At 41.1% G+C, this 21,834-nt stretch overlaps 1 protein-coding gene across 1 annotated transcript in view; it reads left to right on the top strand.

The window, feature by feature from the left end:
- htr2cl1 (5-hydroxytryptamine (serotonin) receptor 2C, G protein-coupled-like 1) overlaps window positions 1-21,834 on the top strand; it is a 223,564-nt gene that overhangs the window by 145,266 nt on the left and 56,464 nt on the right. The window contains exon 4 of the mRNA XM_078164563.1: window positions 20,851-21,023. The gene's annotated coding sequence lies outside the window, so the exon portion shown is untranslated. The remainder of the gene's footprint in view (window positions 1-20,850; window positions 21,024-21,834) is intronic.

Below are 21,834 nucleotides of genomic sequence, written 5' to 3'. Positions count from 1 at the left end.
TAATATTCACAATTCATTCTCATCTGTAGCTGTTTATGCATGTGTGTGTGAGTGTGTGCTTTACTCCATGTGGTGTTTTATGGGCTAAAATCTTTTTCTCTATATAAGTTTCAGGCAACATATACTGATGGAAGTTTCACTTGAATGTTGCAAGAGGCCTGAAATGTGTTGCCAACTGATTTCCAAAAAGGTACACACATCTAAAATTCTCCCCAGGTGGTGATCAGAAGTAGATCAAAGAAAGACTTGCCCTCTACACTGTCAGAGACGCTTGCACCAGATGTTCTTATGTACATAACCTAGTTATTACATACTGTAAGGTGCTTCTTTTTGAGAAGTCACCCTTTATTATAAGTTTAAGCAGTTATAAATGTAATGGAGTGATTAAGGGTGTTGAGTTTTTCAACTTCTAATGAGCCAATGTCTGTCAGTCAACTGCAATCATAGATGCTTATAAGTGATTGATAAATTACTCTTATAGTCATCCATCAAGTCTGAAGTTGTAAGTGTTTAGTGTTTATTGTGGTCTAGGTCAGTGGTTTCCAACTGGTCCAGCCACAAGTTCCAGATTTCTTCCTAGTCACTAGTGCGAGGTCCAATAGTTTAATACATTCAGCGTCATGCTTGTGTTTGGCCATGTTGTAGAGCTAGTTTGTCAAATGGCTCTCGGTTAGTCACTCACTCTACAGCAGGAAACGGCACTTCAAAATAAAAACTCAGTGCTGGAAATGTACAGTACTTAAAAATAAAGTGTGTTTTTTACCAGCTTGACATCTTTAGGAGTCAGTTGTGGTCCATTCAGAATAGACCCGCGATCCACTTTTGGACTGAGACCCACCAGTTGGGAACAAGTGGTCTAGATGACGAAATGATTAGCTATTAGAAACACAACGTGGTTTACTGCAGGTGCAAAGGGGCAAGAATAATTGGAGGCTGATATTACTGTCTTTAAGAGGCTATCACTTTATAAGCTAGAAAAATTGAATGCCACTAGTAGAAAACAAGGCATGCTATATCTCACGTTCTTACACTAACCTTCCCATGTAATCAACTCACTGTTTTTTTTTTTCCAGAGTAATTAGTATCTAGTTCCTAAAATGTTGAGGCAGAAGGTACTTGCTGTAGCTCTGGTTGAGGGTGAGAGGCTGTCAGTAAACAGTTTGGTGGGCACAGGGAAACAGAGATCTGTGTGAGTACATGAGACCCTAAAAAAGAGGGTGTATCATGGGGAGTACCACCAGTTGGTCCAGGAGCTTCTCTTCCATGATGGCCGTTTCCAGCCATATTTTAGGATGACTCAGGGGCACTTTGGCAACCTGCTGTCTATTGTTGGGCCGTATAGCTCTGGGTATCCTGCAACCGCTACCACCAGTTTCTCCTCCATTGTTTACCAACTGTAAATGAGATGACGTTTGGCTTCAGAGTTCAGAGCGCTCTGGCAAAAACACCAGGCACCGAGAGCGCAGAAACGTGAGGTGCATTGCAACGCAAAAAATGCGAGCAAAAATCTTCATTTTCATTGAAAACAATTACTAAAAGCTGCCTTCAGCTCCAAAAACGATTTCTGTGTGATCAGGACCTAAGGCATCCATTGGTACCAACCCCATCAGCAAAGCTTGCATGGAAGGGGGCAAAATAATCCTCTAAAGTTAGGTTAAATTTTGGCACCCCATTAACACAAAGTAGTCAGTTAAATATTTGCACCAGTAACTGCCAGCTGCAACAGTTACATATCCAACTGAACCACCTGACAAAACTAACGATACCTTTGGTGAAAGCATGCATTTGTTCATTGAGTGTATTGACAGTGGTTTGCAATTCCTGATTTGTTTTTTGCAGTGCTACGATGTTGTGGTGTGTGAATTCCAGGATGATAAGCATGTCTTTTATTTCTCGGTGTAGTGAAACTAGGAGATCGAGATTTTGGTTCATGCTGGCCAGTTGACTAACCTCAGTGTCAGTGGTTCCGAGGTCATTCATGTCCGTTGAAGAGTTCAGGTCTCGTTCCATGTTGTTTTGCCGATGGTAATAGTGGTCGATGAATCCCTCAATTCTCCACTGTAAGGTTATTTTGCTTTGGACTGCTTGTAGAATGTGTGCTGTGGTTGTGATCTGACCAAAAATGTAGTTTTATTTCTTTTTCATTCGTCTTATTGTTGGTGTGTATCTCAGTAGTCGGGTGCCACCATGTCGAATCTTGCCTCGACGTCCAAACTCTCACAATATTCGCACTCACACTGCCATACTTCCAACTAACGATAGCTTGATATAACATGATGCATTTAGACTGAGGAGTGAAAGACATACAGTACAGGCCAAAAGTTTGGACACACCTTCTCATTCAATGCGTTTTTTTGCATGACTATTTACATTGTAGATTCTCACTGAAGGCATCAAAACTATGAATGAACACATGTGGAGTTATGTACTTAACAAAAAAAGGTGAAATAACTGAAAACATGTTTTATATTCTAGTTTCTTCAAAATAGCCACCCTTTGCTCTGATTACTGCTTTGCACACTCTTGGCATTCTCTCCATGAGCTTCAAGAGGTAGTCACCTGAAATGGTTTTCCAACAGTCTTGAAGGAGTTCCCAGAGGTGTTTAGCACTTGTTGGCCCCTTTGCCTTCACTCTGCGGTCCAGCTCACCCCAAACCATCTCGATTGGGTTCAGGTCCGGTGACTGTGGAGGCCAGGTCATCTGCCGCAGCACTCCATCACTCTCCTTCTTGGTCAAATAGCCCTTACACAGCCTGGAGGTGTGTTTGGGGTCATTGTCCTGTTGAAAAATAAATGATCGTCCAACTAAACGCAAACCGGATGGGATGGCATGTCGCTGCAGGATGCTGTGGTAGCCATGCTGGTTCAGTGTGCCTTCAATTTTGAATAAATCCCCAACAGTGTCACCAGCAAAACACCCCCACACCATCACACCTCCTCCTCCATGCTTCACAGTGGGAACCAGGCATGTGGAATCCATCCGTTCACCTTTTCTGCGTCTCACAAAGACACGGCGGTTGGAACCAAAGATCTCAAATTTGGACTCATCAGACCAAAGCACAGATTTCCACTGGTCTAATGTCCATTTCTTGTGTTTCTTGGCCCAAACAAATCTCTTCTGCTTGTTGCCTCTCCTTAGCAGTGGTTTCCTAGCAGCTATTTGACCATGAAGGCCTAATTCGCGCAGTCTCCTCATAACAGTTGTTCTAGAGATGGGTCTGCTGCTAGAACTCTGTGTGGCATTCATCTGGTCTCTGATCTGAGCTGCTGTTAACTCTAAGACTCTTGGTCTTCCTTTCCTGGGTCGGTCCTCATGTGTGCCAGTTTCATTGTAGCGCTTGATGGTTTTTGCGACTCCACTTGGGGACACATTTAAAGTTTTTGCAATTTTCCGGACTGACTGACCTTCATTTCTTAAAGTAATGATGGCCACTCGTTTTTCTTTAGTTAGCTGATTGGTTCTTGCCATAATATGAATTTTAACAGTTGTCCAATAGGGCTGTCGGCTGTGTATTAACCTGACTTCTGCACAACACAACTGATGGTCCCAACCCCATTGATAAAGCAAGAAATTCCACTAATTAACCCTGATAAGGCACACCTGTGAAGTGGAAACCATTTCAGGTGACTACCTCTTGAAGCTCATCGAGAGAATGCCAAGAGTGTGCAAAGCAGTAATCAGCGCAAAGGGTGGCTATTTTGAAGAAACTAGAATATAAAACATGTTTTCCGTTATTTCACCTTTTTTTGTTAAGTACATAACTCCACGTGTTCATTCATAGTTTTGATGCCTTCAGTGAGAATCTACAATGTAAATAGTCATGAAAATAAAGAAAACGCATTGAATGAGAAGGTGTGTCCAAACTTTTGGCCTGTACTGTAATTGCATATGGTCAGTATGCCCTGATACTTGCTGTTTAATAAAGTGTACCAACATACCAATTATGTCAGATTAAGTGACGGACCATAGACAAACAATGTATTATGGGCCTCGTCCTTTGTTTTACTACCTATCACAGACATTTCATTGACGACCACAACAAACCCAGATGGCTCAACAGCAAGTTATGGCATCCTTGTTCCTCTTGGAGCATCTAACCACCAGTAAAACCTCTCGCTGACACAAGCCCTCAAGCCCCAGTTAGCTTCCATTACCTGCTGCTGGAAACATCTTTTCAAACTGAATCTAATTCAACAAAATCAAGTTAACGAAACAGGTTCTAATCTTGTATATGCATGCAATATGTTTATTTTCCCTGATGTGTTAAAATCCAATTGTCAACCACCAGTAGGAGTAGGAGGAGTTGACATCTTGTTGATGGAAACGCTACAAAAAAAAGTGTGTATCAAAATTCACACTGTAGTAATATAATAGTGCTATTCACTGGAGTCATCAAACATACACTTACGCACACACACCACACTTGAGCATAGTTTACCTTCATTCTCACATCCTCAATCTATTTATTTCCCTCTCCTTCTCTCTTCTTTGCACATGTTCCCTGTGGTGTGAAATCAACTCATCCGACAGTCTCTTTCATTTTCCACAGTGTTAGTCACAATATAGTTCCCACAGGGGCACCGATGCCTTTACTGCTTTCACAATACAGAACAGGAAATGTCTGATTGCTTTGGTGAAAAAATTAGCCGGGGGTGTTCCTTTGGGTGAATTTGATAAATTACCTCAGATTAGAAAAGGAAAACCGTCTTCCTATATAAATGATAACCTAAAGATGTAAATGCCCCGTGCACCCACACAGTCCTGAGAAGACATTTTATCAGAAAAACACCTGTGTGGGTTTGCTGTGAGACTCTAGGGGCTTTAAATAAATTCTAAGTAGCCAGTTTATTAATTCGGTAACACTTTACTTGAAGGTATCTACATAAGGGTGACATGACACTGTCATAACTATGACATGACACTGAACATTATGTACATGTCATAAATGTTTATGACTGCTGTCATTAAGTGCCATTCAGTTATTGTAATGACAAGTTGACATTGTTTGGGTTGTCTTGATTATGACAACTTGACATTAATCAAAGTGACATTACCAGAAGTTGTCTTTGTCATGACAACTTGACATTAATCAAAGTGATATTACCAGAAGTTGTCTTTGTCATGACAAGTTGACATTAATCAAAGTGACATTACCAGAAGTTGTCTTTGTCATGACAAGTTGACATTAAATTAGTTTGGGATGTCCTTATTATGACAACTTGACATTAACCAGGATGACATTACCAGAAGATGTCTTTGTCATAACAATAATAATCATTATGTCAACTTGTCATAAGCACAAAAAGAGGTGCATTTCTTGTTAATGTCAAGTTGTCATAATCAAGACAACCCAAACAATGTCAACTTGTTATTACAAAAACCGAATGACACTTAATGACAGCAGTCATAAATGTTTATGACATGTACATAATGTTCATGACAAGTTCATGACAGTGTCATGTCACTCTTATGTAGACACCTTCAAGTAAAATGTTACCATTAATTCCTATTAACATTTACATTGAAACACATAAAATTCAACTTAAAAACTGCATTGTTTTTTTTCTTTTTTTGTTATTGTTGTGAGTCCGACTTGAGTCACAAATTTGAGGACTTGAGACTTGACAGACACTGATGAAAGACTCAACCTGACTTTCATGTAGTAATTATGACTTGAGACATGACTTTGACGTGAGACAGATGAGTTGAAAGGACTTGACTTTTTTAATTTGATATCTGTACTTTTCTTGATATTGAGAAGTTACTTTTTGTTTTTAAAATATGATGATGTCACAGCAGGGGAGGACCCGCCGGCTGATAGTCGTGCCCACGCTACCACTCCCTCCTATCTGCAGCTCTCCTTAGAGGATAAGCAGTATGTGCTGTGGCACCATGAGCTTCACCATGTGGTTTTACCAAGAGAAAACTCACGTTGACATGAGGAGAGCATGCAAATTCCATACAGAAGGGCAACAACAACAGTGCCGCACCATGCCACCCTACATAAGTTATACTAAGGTGTAATCATGCAACACCTTTCTGAGGAAGGATTAATTAAATTTTTCAAATCTAAAATTCAGAAGCCTCAAGCAACCAGTTATCAGAAATATGCTGACCCAAGTTTGGTGGACCAGCAACTCCAATATGCTCTCGCTACTTCAGGACTCTGTAGTTAAGAGGATCATTGGTTGAGCAGAACATAAATCAAGGAAAAAACCTATTTCTAAAACCTCTTCTGAGAGGGTTAAACTTCTCTCTGATTGCCTGTGTTTCACCCGGCCGCTCAGCTCACTGCGTCCAGAGCACCAAATGTTGTTGCGCTTATGGTCTTTGCTGTTGACACATCAAGTGCACTTTAATGGAATTTCTGACAGTAGCACGGAGGGAAACATGGACACACACACAAAACATAAGTACACACACACATATATACAAGAAATGTCAACGTGGAACAGAAAGTGGTTTGTGCACACACTCCAAAGTGGCACACACAAAGTCACAGAGGCACTGTCCTCCCTTTCCCTCTCTCCCTTCAGCGCTGCAGTGTCATAACTTTTAATCAAAGCAGAAATAAAAGTCAGTATCAGAGGCTGTTTTATTGGCAAAGAAAGGGAGGGATAAAGAAGAAGATACAGTGAGAGGCAGGCTGAGACAATGACCGAGAGATACAGTCAAGGTGTGCACAAACCAAAAGACCTAAAATAATAATAAACTACAGTACAACACCTGTCCTGTATACTTGTACAGCAGCCAACATTATACCCTTTCTCCATGGCAGAAACTTAAAGAAACCTAAGATGTAGCTATTGTAGGGTTTTAATTTTGCTTCTATTGTTCTCTGTCTTTCTCTTTGGGGAAGAGCTTCTGAAACTAATTTTTAACGACGCTGAGGCAACAGCACACTACATAAATAAATGATAGTGGTCAGTGAAGCAGATGTGTTCTCACATCACAACAAAGGCAACAACTATACAGTAGTCAACATACATCATAACAGCAACCGCCCCACAAATTACATCCTGCACCTTTATATTGTTTCCAGGCAACCACTCCATCACCTCCTGACACAATCTACTATTTTTTTCCACAGTAATTAGTATCTAGTCCCATAGTTTGTCAGGCACAGGGAAACAGAGATCTGTGTGGGTACATGAGACGGAAAGACGGAAAGCCTGAGGCAGAGAGAGCACACCGCCCTGCCCTTCCATGCGCCTACATGGGAAGTCTAAGGCAGGGAAAGCAGCAGCAAAGATCCCCCGGGAACAGAACAGATCAGAATCACTGACAAACAGAAATGACATTGATAAGTCAGACACAGCATGAAAAGGAGGAGCTGGGGTGGAGGCGGCTTGCAACGCAGCTTGCAGAGGAAGCAGCAACAGTAGGCAGGCCAGAGCAGTTTAAATAGGGCGCTCTGAATGAGATTTGCCAATTGGTTGCGTAGAAAGGAATCATGTGATCTATCAGCTGACTCCCTTCCATCAATCAGCTGATCCATCAGTTGATTGACTGTTTGAGATCAGCTGATGTAGCTGGGATGTGAGCTGAGCTTGACACTGTGTCCTGCCTGAACTAACACTATGCTCAATTTTTAATTTCAGGTTAACAAAATCATTTGGCTAAGGTCAGTGAAAGATGCTCTACTTTCTAATTTTAAAAAGTTAAATTGATTGTTGTCAGAAGACAGGATATTAAAGTCCCTGACCACCTCCATTTTTGTGTCATAAAAACACATCATGCTAGTTCACCACTGACTGTACACGTTATCAGGAGGTGACAGTCATTACTCGCCCAACTGCAGGAGTTTATAAATCTAATTGCTAATTGTTAAATTACCTCCACCAGCATTTGAAAACATCCTCAGGCTTCAATGTTTTTTCATCTATTTCATCTGTGAATCATAATAACAATTTAAATTAGAAAAGCTGGGCGGCAGAAATTCTGTTCCAGTTTCCTCAAACACTGCAAAAGCAGCATTTACATTCACTCGTGGCGCAACTTGTTTTTGTCAATGAATAAATTATATGATAAATGCAGATGGAAGTGCGAGTGTTAAATAAATTATGATGATTGCTCAGAGCATGAATGAATCAGACTAATTGTATAACAGCTTAAAAATGGTTGAAATTCCTTCTGAAACATTGGACCACCACAACAACCTCCAGAAATGTTTAGCCTGCCGCTCCATGTGTATTTCACCAAGGCCTTCAGGTAGCAGATCAGCATGTATTCTCTACTTTTTCCTCTTTAAACATTAGCTGACCTTTACGCAATAAAAATACAAGTTACGACAACAGATAATTAAAACGTTTGGTCAGTCTGTTTTTAATCCAGCTAATGGAGACAAACCTGATTTGCATTTTCTTTCTTGACATTTTTAAAGTTCAGTCGTAATCCGTCTTCTGTCTCATTCTATTCATGGCTTAATTAATCTCTTTCGGTAGGAAAGTGCCTCTAAGATTCCTATTTCATGTTCACTTAAAACCTCCTCCTTTTGTGTTTCCCTCACTCTTTACAGTACACGTCTCTCATGCTCTCGCAGTTGAGTGATACTGGCTGATAAACGTATATGGGGGGGCTCTGTGTCTGATTAATAGCCAAGAGGCCTTTCAGGAAACATAATGAGTTTCTCCTGCTGGAGCGTGCGCGTGTGACACATGGTTGAGTGGTTATATTCCTGTTTGCAAGTGTGTATTTCCTTCTTTTTGTACAAGTGGTGCTGATAGCAATAGAAAAATGCTCCATTTTCATTACCTCACTTATCGACTCTGAGTGACATTTTCCCATTTCTCCTTCCATCCCTCCTTTTCTCCCTGTGGAGTTAAGAATTCAAATTGCACAGTGGGACTCCAGCTTTATGAACTTAAAAGCACTAATTAAACATCAATATGTCTTTGTCAAATTAACTCGGGGACCGCAGTTGAAGTAATTTGTTGTCTGTTTCTCACTGCAGTGGTGATATAAATCTGTTTTAAATCTCCTATAATTTAGATCCTTTTCTGTTTGTTCTGAGTATAAAATCTCACCACAAGATCCATTTACTCAGCCTGACCTCATTCATTGTTCCTACTTATACCAACAGAAAGGAATGCACTGTCATTCCTAAATAACCTAGCAGCCCGTTCTCACTTCCAGGTCGTCAAAATCCGATGCTTTGTCACACCCCTTCAGTGCCGGCCCGTGGCATAGGCAGTATAGGCAAATGCCAAGATCGCTGTCATCCACTGGGGCAGCCACAAACAGGGGAAGGTAATAAAATCGAAATGGTCGTGAAACATTTGGTCTCTATTCAGTAAAAATGGCTGAGGGCACTGGGGCCATCACTGCACCCTTTAGTGCCTGTCCCAATACCTCCCTTGGCCCTACCCCTACATTTGCGTGTTCCCACGAGGGGTAGGGGTGTCCCAAATCCTTTTTGCGTGTAGGGGTAGGGGGCATAACGAGGGGTAGTGGGTATGAAACTAGCCCTTCGGAGGGAGGGATTTCAGATGTTGACTTGCCAGCGAGGGGAAGATGTCGCCATGGCTACAACTGAGCAAGAGACGGGGAAAAAAGTTCATACATAGCTAACATTACCGTCATCAGGTTGCTTGTTAGCTAGCTAGCTATCTCGCACTATCTGGCATCTGTCATCTGTCCTGTTATGCAAAATTGTCGGATTTTTCACATTACGATAACACGGCAGCTAGTATAACTATGTTGCCTTGTAATGTTAGCTGGTTAGCTAGCTAGCTAGCAGAAGTCCCCTGTCGTCTGTCGTTCATCAAACGAAGCATGATGAATGCGGCAAACGCGATCGGTAGGATGAATGAGACTCCAGATGCTGGTTGGTAATGTAGATGGCTCGCAGCTTCCTGTTTAAAATAGTTATGTATGCGTGAACGTAACCAACGTGGTGACGTAGTGAGTGGTGTCTCAATTCCTAGGGAAAGATTTCTACCCCTACCCCTCCTTGCTTCATTTGGAGGGCCAAGGGCTAGTGGGCAATGGCTAGGGATAGGGCCAAGGGCTAAGGGGTAGTGGAAGGGGGGGGGGGCGGGGGGGAGTGGGCGTGGGTATTGGGATTGGACCTTAGTGTGATGTTGATACTGAAGTCATTCTTTGGTGTCTCTATTATCAGGCTGTTCTCATGCATTGTTTGTGCGTTTCTCCACAAAAAGAAATGCACAGAAATTAGCCTATAACCCACATGATTGATCATGTGATCATGTGACCAATGTGCTGACGGGAGTAAAAAATAAAGTAGTATGAAGAGCGTAAGTCCACATAAGTAGGCATGTTGGGGTGATGGATTAGTCAAACATACACAGGACTTTTTCCAGGAGACTGGTGTTGAAACTGTGAAAAACCAAGTGAACTTTGAGTTAAGGCACATCACCACTTTAAGTTCAGAACTTCACATTGAGTAAACTGCGTGCCGACACCCAACCATGTTTCTTTTCCTAAACCTAACCTATGTAACTTTACTTTCCTAAACCTACACTATGTAACCCTATGTTAAGTATGTCCTATGACAAAATCCAACCATGTTTCTTTTCTTTCTTTTTTTCTAAACCCAACCACGTAGTTTTGTTGCCTAAACCAACAGTTTGACAATTTTTAACCACCTGTTACAACAGGTCATACTCGACAGCCATTAAAGGGTGTCCCATAGAGATGGCATAACGGTGGCTTTGGTGGCTTTATCACGCATGCTGGGTGTGAGACAACATTGGTATTTGAGGAGCTGGGATGAGAGCACACTGAGCCTACGAAATCATCACCTATGTGCTGCAGGCTGTCCACACTCACATGACTGGAGAAGAACAGGAGGTCACTTGATGTTGTATAGAGAGTGACAAAGCTAGTGCATAAGGGGTGGTTAGGGAGGATGGATGGATGGATGGATGGATGGATGGATGGATGAATGGATGAATGGATGGATGGATCAAACAAACACAGGACTTTGACCCTGGAGACCGCTCTTCATGTCCTATATGTTGAGTAGTTTTAAGTATATGTCACATTGTCACGTTACATTAAGTTGCCAAACCATGACTCTTTTCCTAAACCTAACCTAAACAGTAAGGGGCGCTAATTTAGGAACTGCTTGGAGGACTTGTTGTGCATAACTTTTCATCAGATATCAAACAAACCACTGTATGAGGACACCTTGATTTATTAGAGGCTCTGGTGTTTCTGTCGAATAACATGATCTTTGAAGCAGATGGAGTTGGCCTGGTTGTCATGGAAATGAAGATGTTTATTTTCTCTGAGCGTTTTATAGACCTCTTGTCAATGCTGGCTTAAAAGCTGTTCGTTGACCTTGGAAACAGCATGAGAAAAGAAATCTCACCACATTTCTGCTGTAGGGTAAAAAAACTGAACTGAAAGGACTTAAAGAGCTCAGGGAAAAAAACCAAACAGCTACTAAATGGACCTCATGGTGGGATTGTTTCCTCTACTGCTGCTGCCATGAATGAACTGTTTCGATGGATTTGGTGCCCGTGGTAACCGTTTGTCATATCAAGAGCATTTCATGAGTAGCAAAGTATAGTGAGCTGGTCTTACTGTAGCATGCAAGGTTCCAGGAGTAAATGTCCAATGCATTTTCTGCTTATTTTCCTCCTCCTTCTTCCCTTTCATTCCTCCCTGGATGCTTCACTGGTTCCTCCTTTCTGTCCTTCCTCCTTCTTAACCCCCCTTCTCCTATATTACTCCTTTTCCTTCCTTTCTTGTTCCTCTTATTCCTTCCTTCCTTGCTCCTTTCCTGCATCTGTCTTTTGTTACTTACTTACTTTTCCTCCCTTTCTGTCTTTCTTCCCTGCATCCCCTCCTTTTCTTTTTCCTCTCTTCCATGCTTCTCTCCTCCCTTCATTCTTTCTTTTTAAAGCTCAAATAAATGGATGTTTTTTAAGTGACATATTTCTTGTGCTGATGGTCACCTATACACCAGATGGCCCAACGATGATTAAAAACTCGTCTTGCAGGTATTCTTTGTAGGTATTTTAGAGTTTGTCATTTTCTGGAAAATGATAAAAAGTTCTGATGACTCATCCTGCACTTGGGGCATACTTGTGAACCTTCCCACTTTTCCTGGGAGACCTTTGTCTTTCATTGCCCTCTCATGGTCATCTTCTGGGGTCACAATTATCCCATATTTCTCCCAATTTATGACAAGATTTCACACCTTTCCAGGGCTTTTTTTTCATCATCACAACCTGTCCACTGTACAGCATGGATAAGCTAAGTCGTAAGACTTGTAGGGTGCTTTCACACCTGCCCTGTTTGGTTTGGTTCAATCAAACTCAAGTTCGTTTGCCCCCTAAGTGCGGTTCGTTTGGGCAGGTGTGAACACAGCAATCACACTCAGGTGTGCACCAAAACAACCAGACTGAGACCTTCTTGAAGAGGTGGTCTTGGTCCGGTTACAAAGGAACTCTGGTGTGGGTCGTTTGTGGTGAGAACGTGTTCCGACTTCGATCCGAACCAACTGCAGTCACATGACGCATTGTTTGGGTTAAACATGAGCATGTTACAGTCCTGGAGGATTATTAATGTGCACCTCCTCCTGTACTGCCTTAATATGCACATTCAGCACATCCAATGCATCAAAACATTGTTTTCTAGTTGGAGCCGCGCCTCGTTTTCAAACTGTATGGTTTGACTAAAATGAACAATGACAGCAATATAGTCCACGATGAGCAGCGCTAAAATCAACCTGCGTAGTTGTCCCTCCATTGTGACATTGGAAAGTGTCACATTTATCTTGCAAGTGTACTCTTCTTCAACGTTTTGTTTACTTCCTGGATTTTTCCCACATGGAAATTCTGACCAATCAAGAGCAGCTTTCTTGCGCGGGCATTTTATCTGGTCCGCTTGTAAATGTTGCCTTGAGAACATGAACCAACTCTAGGCAATTGTGCAACTTTGTAACAAAATTCGGACCAAAGCAGAACAACTCCAGGTCTGAAAGCACCCCTTAAGTCTATTTTTTTTACTTGCACAACAATACACTTACTCCCAGCATGTTCAGGACGCTAATTTTTGTGCCCAAAGAAACGCTAGTAACATGGACACATTCCTACCATTGGGATGCATTGGCTTCATCGTGGGAACAAGCCTGCTTCTCTCTTCCTTCAGCAGCACTGCCGACTTTAGATTTCGGCGTGAACATGTGTGGCCTCACTCCACAAACAGTGTTATCGAGGTTGTCATCTCCCTCCATTTCATCCCTTACCTAATCATCGGTAAAATCTGCAGGTGTAGGCAACAGTTGTGAGGTAAGTCCATGACAACGGAGAGCAAGGTGACCTCAGGGCTGTCCATGTTGATCTCGGAGTTATATTCGATCTAAAATTTAGAGAGAGGGTGTAACACACGTTTAGCACTAATGGCTACTCAAAACACGAGTAAATATACCTCCCTAGCTTCCTGTTTTTACAGGAAACATGTAAATATGCTGGTTTGGAGTGAGTTACTGCCTCAAGCGAGGGAGTTCAAGTATCTCTGGGTCTTGTTCACGAGTGAGGGTAGAATGGAGTGTGAGATGGATCTGCGATTTGGTTCGACATCTGCAGGGATGCGGGTGCTGTGTTGAAAAGTTGTGGTGAAGAGGGAGCTGAGCTGGAAGGCAAAGCTTTCGATTGACTGGTCCATTTATGTCCCAACCCTCACCTATGGTCATGAGCTAAGGGTAGTGGCCGAAAGAATGAGGTTGCGGGTACAAGCAGTTGAAATAAGTTTCCTCTGTGGGGTGGCTGGGCTCAGCCTTAGAGATAGGGTGAGGAGCTCAGACATCCAGAGGGAGCTCGAGTAGCACTGCTGCTCCTTCGCATGGAAAGGGGTCAGTTGAAGTGGTTTGGGCATCTGATCAGGATCCTCCTGGGCGCCTCCTGTTAGAGGTGTTCCAGTCACATCCCACTGGTAGAAGGCCCCGGGGCAGACCCAGAACACGCTGGAGGGATTACATATCTCATCTGGTCTGGTGACGCCTTAGGGTCCCCCAGGAGGAGCTGGAAAGCGTTGCTGGGGAGAGGGACGTCTGTAGTACTTCATGGGAACTCAAACCTCCCTCCCTGCTTTATTCACTAAACTTGTCTTCTTAATCATTTATATCTCTCCTCCTGTGTCCTAACTTTCTCTTTCTCTGCTTCCTCCTATACCACTTATTCTTTCCCTTTTATAAAATGTAGTAGTAGTAAAACCCTGTTTCTCTCTGTCTCTCTGGCTTTGTCATCATCTATCATTCGTATGCTTTGAATCTTTGACTTCTACACTCCTTTCTCTCTCTGTTTTCTCTCTGTCTCTCTGCGGCGCCCGCAGGCTCGTCTTTCTCCTTCTCTCTGGCTGTGTATACGTCTGAGTGTGTACTGTGTATAATCTCGAGTCTCTCGACTGATTTAGGGAACGCTCTGCTCTGTTCTCTATTGTGTCTCAGAGCGAACACGCTGGGATCTGTTATCTGTCTGCCCAATTTTTACACACTGCATTGTAATGCCTTTGACTTGTCAACGTGGCCCCCCTCCCCTACTCACACACACACACTCACACACACAAACACAGAAACATTCATATACACTAGAGCTGCATCCTTTTCACTGTGCTGCACATTGTCCTTCAACTTGTTTATTTCCTCACAGTCCTTCACAGCAGTTGACAGACACAATATCTTTGTGTTACAGAATCGCTCACGCACCCATCCCCCTCTGCATCTCGTACATACACACAAACAAACAAACACACACACAGATGGAGGGATTATGTGGTATCACATTAGCAGTGCAGCTCTGTGTTAATGGCCTTTACATCATCCAGCAGAGATTAAACTTTGCCGTTCTGACTCTTTGAACACATCCAGCCTCCTGTCTCTCTTTTCTCTCTCTGTACATCTTTTGTCTTGTATTTTTCCATTATACTGTTGCATAAGTTAGTTTCTGAGCCAAACAAAATGTGAATAGTCCATCCAGTACCTCACCATATTCAAGAGGATGTTCCAGGATTAATAACTGTTGCATTTCATTCGTGCCACTGAATATATTTTTGATTTTTCTTGCTTTTTAATGGGTAAAGCTACAAGCTACTCTTGACTAGTAATGAGAATACAGCAACAGTTCACTTTTACTGAAAACTACAAGTTACAAAACGAAGCTGAAATGAATAGTTCATCCAAAAACTACATAAATTGTATATTGTACTCAACTTCCTGGCTCTCTGTGGTCCCCCAGAAAAGTATTTTATTGAATGGCGAGTGGAGCTCCTGAAAAATCAAAGCACATCTGTGCAAACTGACTTTAATAAAGGCTGAATGAAAGACAGTAAAATAAGGTCTGAAAAACTTTCTGAAAAATCCTATTCCTCAGTTCATGCCTTTATTCCTACCAGCACCTCTTGAATGTATATATTTATTCCAACATGAGACCAACAAACACCATAAGGGGAATTTATAACATACCAGGACATTTCCAGCCATGTTTGTTGCCACAAAACAGGATCTTTTAAGCCAAAACACAAGCTTCTCCTGTGAACCCTGTGGGCTCAAACCTGACCACATTAACCAAAGTGTTGTCACAGCATAAATTTGAAAATTGAATTGTGATGAAACATGAAGATTCAACATATCCACCACATAAGAAGTGTGTAAAGTCAACAAAATAAAAGTACGAGTGTAACATATTCGTGGTTTGCAGAAATGTACAATGCCACCATGTATTCTAGTAGCTGTCTTTTGTTCAGCTTCAGTCGAAGTCTGTGTGCACTGATAAGCTCTCAGTTTTTGGGTGCTCTGCTCTCCTTAATATCGTGGAGAGCCCTGTGAGGCGATTACTATACAATTTATTTTTGGTGATCAGTACCTTTATTGCATTCATATCATGCACATCAAGAAGCATCGACTGTTAAAAAGAATAGTTTGACCTTTTAGGAAACAGGCTTATTAGCTTATTGATTACTTTAGTTTATTAGTCTAGTCTAGTCTAGTTTACTTTAGTCTAGTTTAGTTTATTTTACTTTACTTTAGGCTAGTTTACTTTAGTTTAGTTTAGTTTAGTTTAATTTACTTTAGGCTAGTTTAGTTTAGTTTAATTTACTTTAGGCTAGTTTAGTTTAGTTTAGTTAACTTTAGTCTAGTTTAGTTTAGTGTAGTTTAGCTAAGTCTGGTCTAGTCTACTTTAGTTTACTGAAGTCTAGTTTAGTTTAGTCTAGTCTAGTTTTGTCTCATCTTGTCTCGTTTAGTTTAGTTTACTTTAGTCTAGTTTAGTTTAGTTTAATTTACTTAAGTCTAGTTTAGTTTAATGTAGTTTAGCTAAGTCTAGTCTAGTCTAGTTTAGTTTACCTAAGTCTAGTTTAGTCTAGTCTAGTTTAGTTTAGTTAACTTTAATCTATTTAAGTCTAGTTTAGTTTAGTGTAGTTTAGCTAAGTCTAGTCTAGTCTAGTTTACTTAAGTCTAGTTTAGTCTAGTTTAGTTTAGTTTAGTTTACTTTAGTCTAGTTTAGTTTAGTTTAATCTACTTAAGTCTAGTTTAGTTTAGTGTAGTTTAGCTAAGTCTAGTCTAGTCTAGTCTAGTTTAGTTTACTTAAGTCTAGTTTAGTCTAGTCTAGTTTAGTTTAGTTTAGTTATCTTTAGTCTAGTTTAGTTTAGTGTAGTTTAGCTAAGTCTAGTCTAGTTTAGTTTACTTAAGTCTAGTTTAGTCTAGTTTAGTTTAGTTTAGTTAACTTTAGTCTAGTTTAGTTTACTTAAGTCTAGTCTAGTTTAGTTTACTTAAGTCTAGTTTAGTCTAGTTTAGTTTAGTTAACTTTAGTCTAGTTTAGTTTAGTGTAGTTTATCTAAGTCTGGTCTAGTCTAGTTTAGTTTACTTAAGTCTAGTTTAGTTTAGTTTAATTTAGTCTAGTCTAGTCTTGTCTCATCTCCTTTAGTTTAGTCTAGTCTAGTCTTGTCTCATCTCGTCTCGTCTCGTTTAGTTTAGTTTAGTTTAGTCTAGTCTAGTCTAGTTTAGTTGACTTAACTCTAGTTTAGTTTAGTTTACTTTAGTCTAGTCTAGTCTAGTCTTGTCTCATCTCGTCTCATTTAGTCTAGTCTCGTCTCGTCTCTTCTAGTTTAGTTTAGTTGAGTTTAGTCTTATCTTATCTTATCTCATCTTTTGTCATCTTATCTTATCTTAGCCCTGGTTTAGTTTAGTTTAGTTTAGTAGGATCCCCATTAGTTAATACCCTAGCATCAGCTAGTCTTCCTGGGGTCCGGCACATAAATCATACCATATAACAAACAAGCCCGTACATTATATACATTCAAACATCACATTACATACAAAAAACAGAAAAAAAGAATCACATAGAAAAGAAGTATCAGCTTTATAGAGGCAAAGGTAGACACAATTTGTTACCTTTGGACAGATTCTGTTCAACCTCTTTCCAGTTTTTGTGCTAAGCCAACTGAACTGGCTCTTGGCAGTAGAATTCGTAAAGACTTGTGGTGATGCGGAGGTGGGGGGCACGCATGACTGCAGCAAGAAAGAACTACAGCAGAGAAAGATCCATATCTAAAATGAGGAGCAGTGAAATGATAGGCTGACAGAGAAGGTGTGTCACTGGGCTGGGTGGGAAAGGAAACTTACAGCCTGAGCATTCATTTCTCTTAATATCTTTCTTTTTCTTGACATAGTAAACATATTAGTTTGCCCATTCAATGAATACATAGTTGCATAAATAAATAAAAATCCTCTCTCTGTTTCCTCTTCTCATACTATGAGCACAATAAATCTGCTGTTGACTCTCCCTTCCCGGTCTAATGAAAAGTTATGACACTGCAGCACTCCAACATTTACTCGCCTTGTTTCTCAACTCACAATCCCTCTTCTCATTAACTCCGAGTTTGTTTCTCTCCCCTACTTGCTGCTCACTTACTCTCATCTGAACATCTCTGTCGTTAATCTGTAGTTCAACTTTTCAAATCTCTGATTAATAGGTGAGGTGTAAAGAGGCTAAATTATCTGAAGGATGTCTGCGTTGAAGCTCAAAATTAGACAGCTGCTACGAGAAAGTTCAAACATGCTGTTTGCCGTCTGAGGTTTTGAGTAATCGTACAACAACCACCAGTCTTTAGAGGCTGTTGTAAATACACAAATTGCCCAATTAAACTCCAAGCAATCAACTTTAGTTGCAGTAATGTAAGGCTTACAAGCCCCTGAATACCTTTGTACAGTATAATGAATCGTTAGTTTAGGATTTTAGCATTTTCAAAGTATATTTTACTACTACTAATGACGTTCTGTCTCCCTACTGTAATGCTTTGGGCTAAGTAGGTTAATCTATAAATATAATTTTATACAGTATCCCTCCTTCTCCATCATCCCTCTATCCCCAAACCCCTCCCAGTCCATCCCTCTTGTCCCTGTAATGGCGCTCCATCTGTGCAGTCCATTAGGTGGCCTCATGGCTTAGTGCCTTCACTGATGAAAATGACCCCTGTGACAGAGCAACACAATCCATACTCTGAACCTGCTCTGGTGGGCATCGTTTGCTACCAGGGCGCAAAGTGTGTGGGTTTTTTTTTTTTTCTATCAGACTGTGTCATAATGACTCACCCGGGTACTTTCTGTACATGAGTATCACCTTCTGGGGGCTTGTTAAATGATATTGCGGTGAAATCCCTCATGACAGTGTGTTTGTTTGACATTTTATGAAAGGAGAACACAGAGTAGATGCCTGAGACGAAATTGCCAGAGGTGAATGAATAAACAGGACTACAGAGCCAGGTCTGTGTCACATTAAGATAGCTCCTGTGTCACTCATGTAACCTGCAGTTGCTCTTTTTTAAAGTCACACAAATATGGTATGTTACCTTTGGTAACTTTAGAAACTAATTCAATCAAAGAACACGCTCCATATCAGGTAATTTCAGACTTAATCAAAGGTATGATCGTTACACTGTACTTAAGTTTCATACACATTTATACAATTCTGATTGGCTGCAGAGTGTCTGTTAAAAACTGGTAATGGTAAGTAGTTCTGGTGAAACTGTCTGTTCACCGTTGGAAATAAATGCGCCAGCTACAAAATAGTATCAGCCTGTAATATGAGTAAGTGGACACAGTCAAATCAGTGAGAGTAGTCCTTCACTGCCTCATCATCTGAACACCACAGGATGGAGACTGTCACACGCTGCAGGTACTACACTGCCCCTCTGAATTTAAGTAGTCATCTCACATCCCACTCGTCGTTTCACGCGCTATTTTGGACCGCAGCTGTAACATTACACATGTGGCTTTTTTGTTTTGTTTTGTTTTTTGTGGCTGAATATAATTTGTAGCTTCTTAAAATATGAATGAGGATAGTGATAGTGAGATACTGGCTACAGCTGCGTTTATAGTGGTGATGAAATGGCGAAAAACAGAAACAAAACGAGTATCAGATGGAGTGTTTTCAATACAAATATGCCAAAATAATATAAAATAAGCAGCACCAATTAAGTGACAATGTATGTATGGGGGTATAAGCACATACAGCGAGCAGCAGCAGCAGCAACAACCCACCATCCGATGCCGGCATATCATAGGGATGGAAACAGAGGGCTCAGCAAGGGCGGAGCACCTGCCACAGCAAGCGAACACACCATCTGCAGTCATTTTGACTTGACCAGCGGACTTCACTACAAGCTGATTGGCTATTAAAACAGGCGACGTGCCTTACATTCTAAAACCAGCCGCTGGCGATTTGACCAGCTGAGTTGCAGGTGACACCATCAGCTGGCTTGAGTGGAGCTCAGATGGTCAGTTCACACAGCTGCAACTTTTCTCTGCAAGGTTCTAAAATGGTTTTGTGATGTCATGAATCTTTGGTCTGAACTGTGCTTAAGATTTCAGCTTTGGTTGATTGGCAGCAACTATAGTTACCATGGCAACAGCAAGTGTATTTTGATACTACAGCAAACACTCCTTTAGCGGCTACTTAAATAACTGATTTGTCTGTTTACAGTGCAGCCAAACAAACTCACATTACAGGTATGTGTAAGTGGGCCATTTAAAGGTCTAGGATTTAGTGACACCTAGCACTGAGGTTGCAGAACTGAAACTTCTCCCATGTGCCAAGCGTGAAGGAGAACTACAGTGGCTAACATGAAAATGCAAATGACCCTATTTAAAGCCAGTGTTTCATTTGTCCATTCTGGGCTACCCTAGAAACAACATGGCCAACTCTGTTAACGAATGAAATAGCCTTTCACAAACAGTGAAAGGCAATCACAGAATGTTAGTACATTTAAAAGGTACTGCAGGAAAGTGGCAACCATAAATAGTGTCAGAAATGAGGTTTCATTTCAGAGAAATGTGTCTACGTGTTAACGTACCATTCAACATATATGAGGAATAAAGTGTTAAGATCAGGATGGCGCTCCAGATTGAATTTCTAATATTGCCACATGGACATTTCTGGCAAGATGCTCTTCTCTTTCAAGGACATTGATATTTTCCCTATTATTGATATCCAGCAAACTTGTAGAAAATTATGAGCTCCGATTTTAACGATTCAACACTTCTCACCATATTTGTCATTTATATATTCCACATAATGAGCTCAATTCAGTTTTTCTTGCTGTGTCCTTTTCTTGCTGCTACAAACAGGGATAATTTACCTAATCCAACCATATGATGTGGCGGGGGTTTGTGTTGTTGTGTTGCTTGTGTTGGATGAAAGGACTAAAGATTAATGACACATTCAGTTGTGTTGTTGTTGTTGTTCCTGGTGTGTGGGTGTGTGTAGGAGCCACTGTGGCTACAGGAGGCTTTCAGTCACTTTTAACCTCAGTTTTGATCTGAAATGTTTCACAAAAGAGCATCAAAAGTCTCTTTTTCTCTCTCCCTCCCTCTTTCTCTGTAGGCAGATGGATGATGCTGATCCCTCACTCTGGAGGTGTGGAGTGACAGATGACAGAGGGATTGATACGGCAAGAGAGAGGCAGAAAGAGAGAGGTAACGTCGGAAAGGGTCACCGCCGCCGGTAATGGAAAACAGCTGCAAAGGTCAGGCGCATTGATCGGGAGGCGTGAAGAAGTAAGTGACCAGATTTACTGATACTGGGATGACAGTGTTTCTTACTCAGCCTCTATCTCTCTATCTTTACATTCTGCCTCAGCGGTTTCTCTTTCAGCACCTTCATCACTTTGTAAAACACTCACATTTTGTATGTGACACCTACAGTGTGTAACATGCTCAATATTTCTGACCGAAGGAGCTTCAAAGTTGCACTTGCGATGCAGCACAGCACAGCACTTTCCGTAAAGCCTTTTTGTGCCATTTCTCACAGTATTGTTGTCTTGCCTTTAAACCGTATGGCTGAAGAAGATGTGTCTCTACAGTATTTCGCTCCACCACAACAGTGACTCAACACATTCGTTCAGCTTTTTCTGTTTTAAATTTCTGCTATGTGTTGGCTCTTTCTAGGAAAAAGCCTCTTATGCATTTGAGGTGATGTATTTTACTTTTCATTCAGGTGCAACAGCCATTTTTTGTTTGGAGTAGGAGGGAAAAAACAAACAGTAAGCAACCAGAGTCAGATTTTATGATCCTGTTGTTCTGTAACCCTACATTTATCAAGGGGCTGCTTCCTGAAAGGTGCAGCTCACTCAACACAGACAGAGAAAAGCAGATAGCTAGAAAGGCTAATACTGTAGGAAGGTAATCAGTGGAGGAGTAAACAATGTGAAACGATTGTAAAACTTGCAGCAGTCGACTAGTCGCCTGCATGTTTATGATATTAATTTAATCATTAAATGATATATTTTGGGTGGGGCAACACAATGGTTTGAGTTGAAGGTGTGAGAAAGAATAGTATCAGTAACATTGTTAACACTGTGCTACATTA

Source organism: Epinephelus lanceolatus, chromosome 22 (genome assembly GCF_041903045.1).
Source record: "Epinephelus lanceolatus isolate andai-2023 chromosome 22, ASM4190304v1, whole genome shotgun sequence".
Classification (NCBI taxonomy): domain Eukaryota; kingdom Metazoa; phylum Chordata; class Actinopteri; order Perciformes; family Serranidae; genus Epinephelus; species Epinephelus lanceolatus.
The sequence above is the reverse complement of the archived record's forward strand: the minus strand, read 5'-3'. Positions and strand labels throughout refer to the sequence as shown.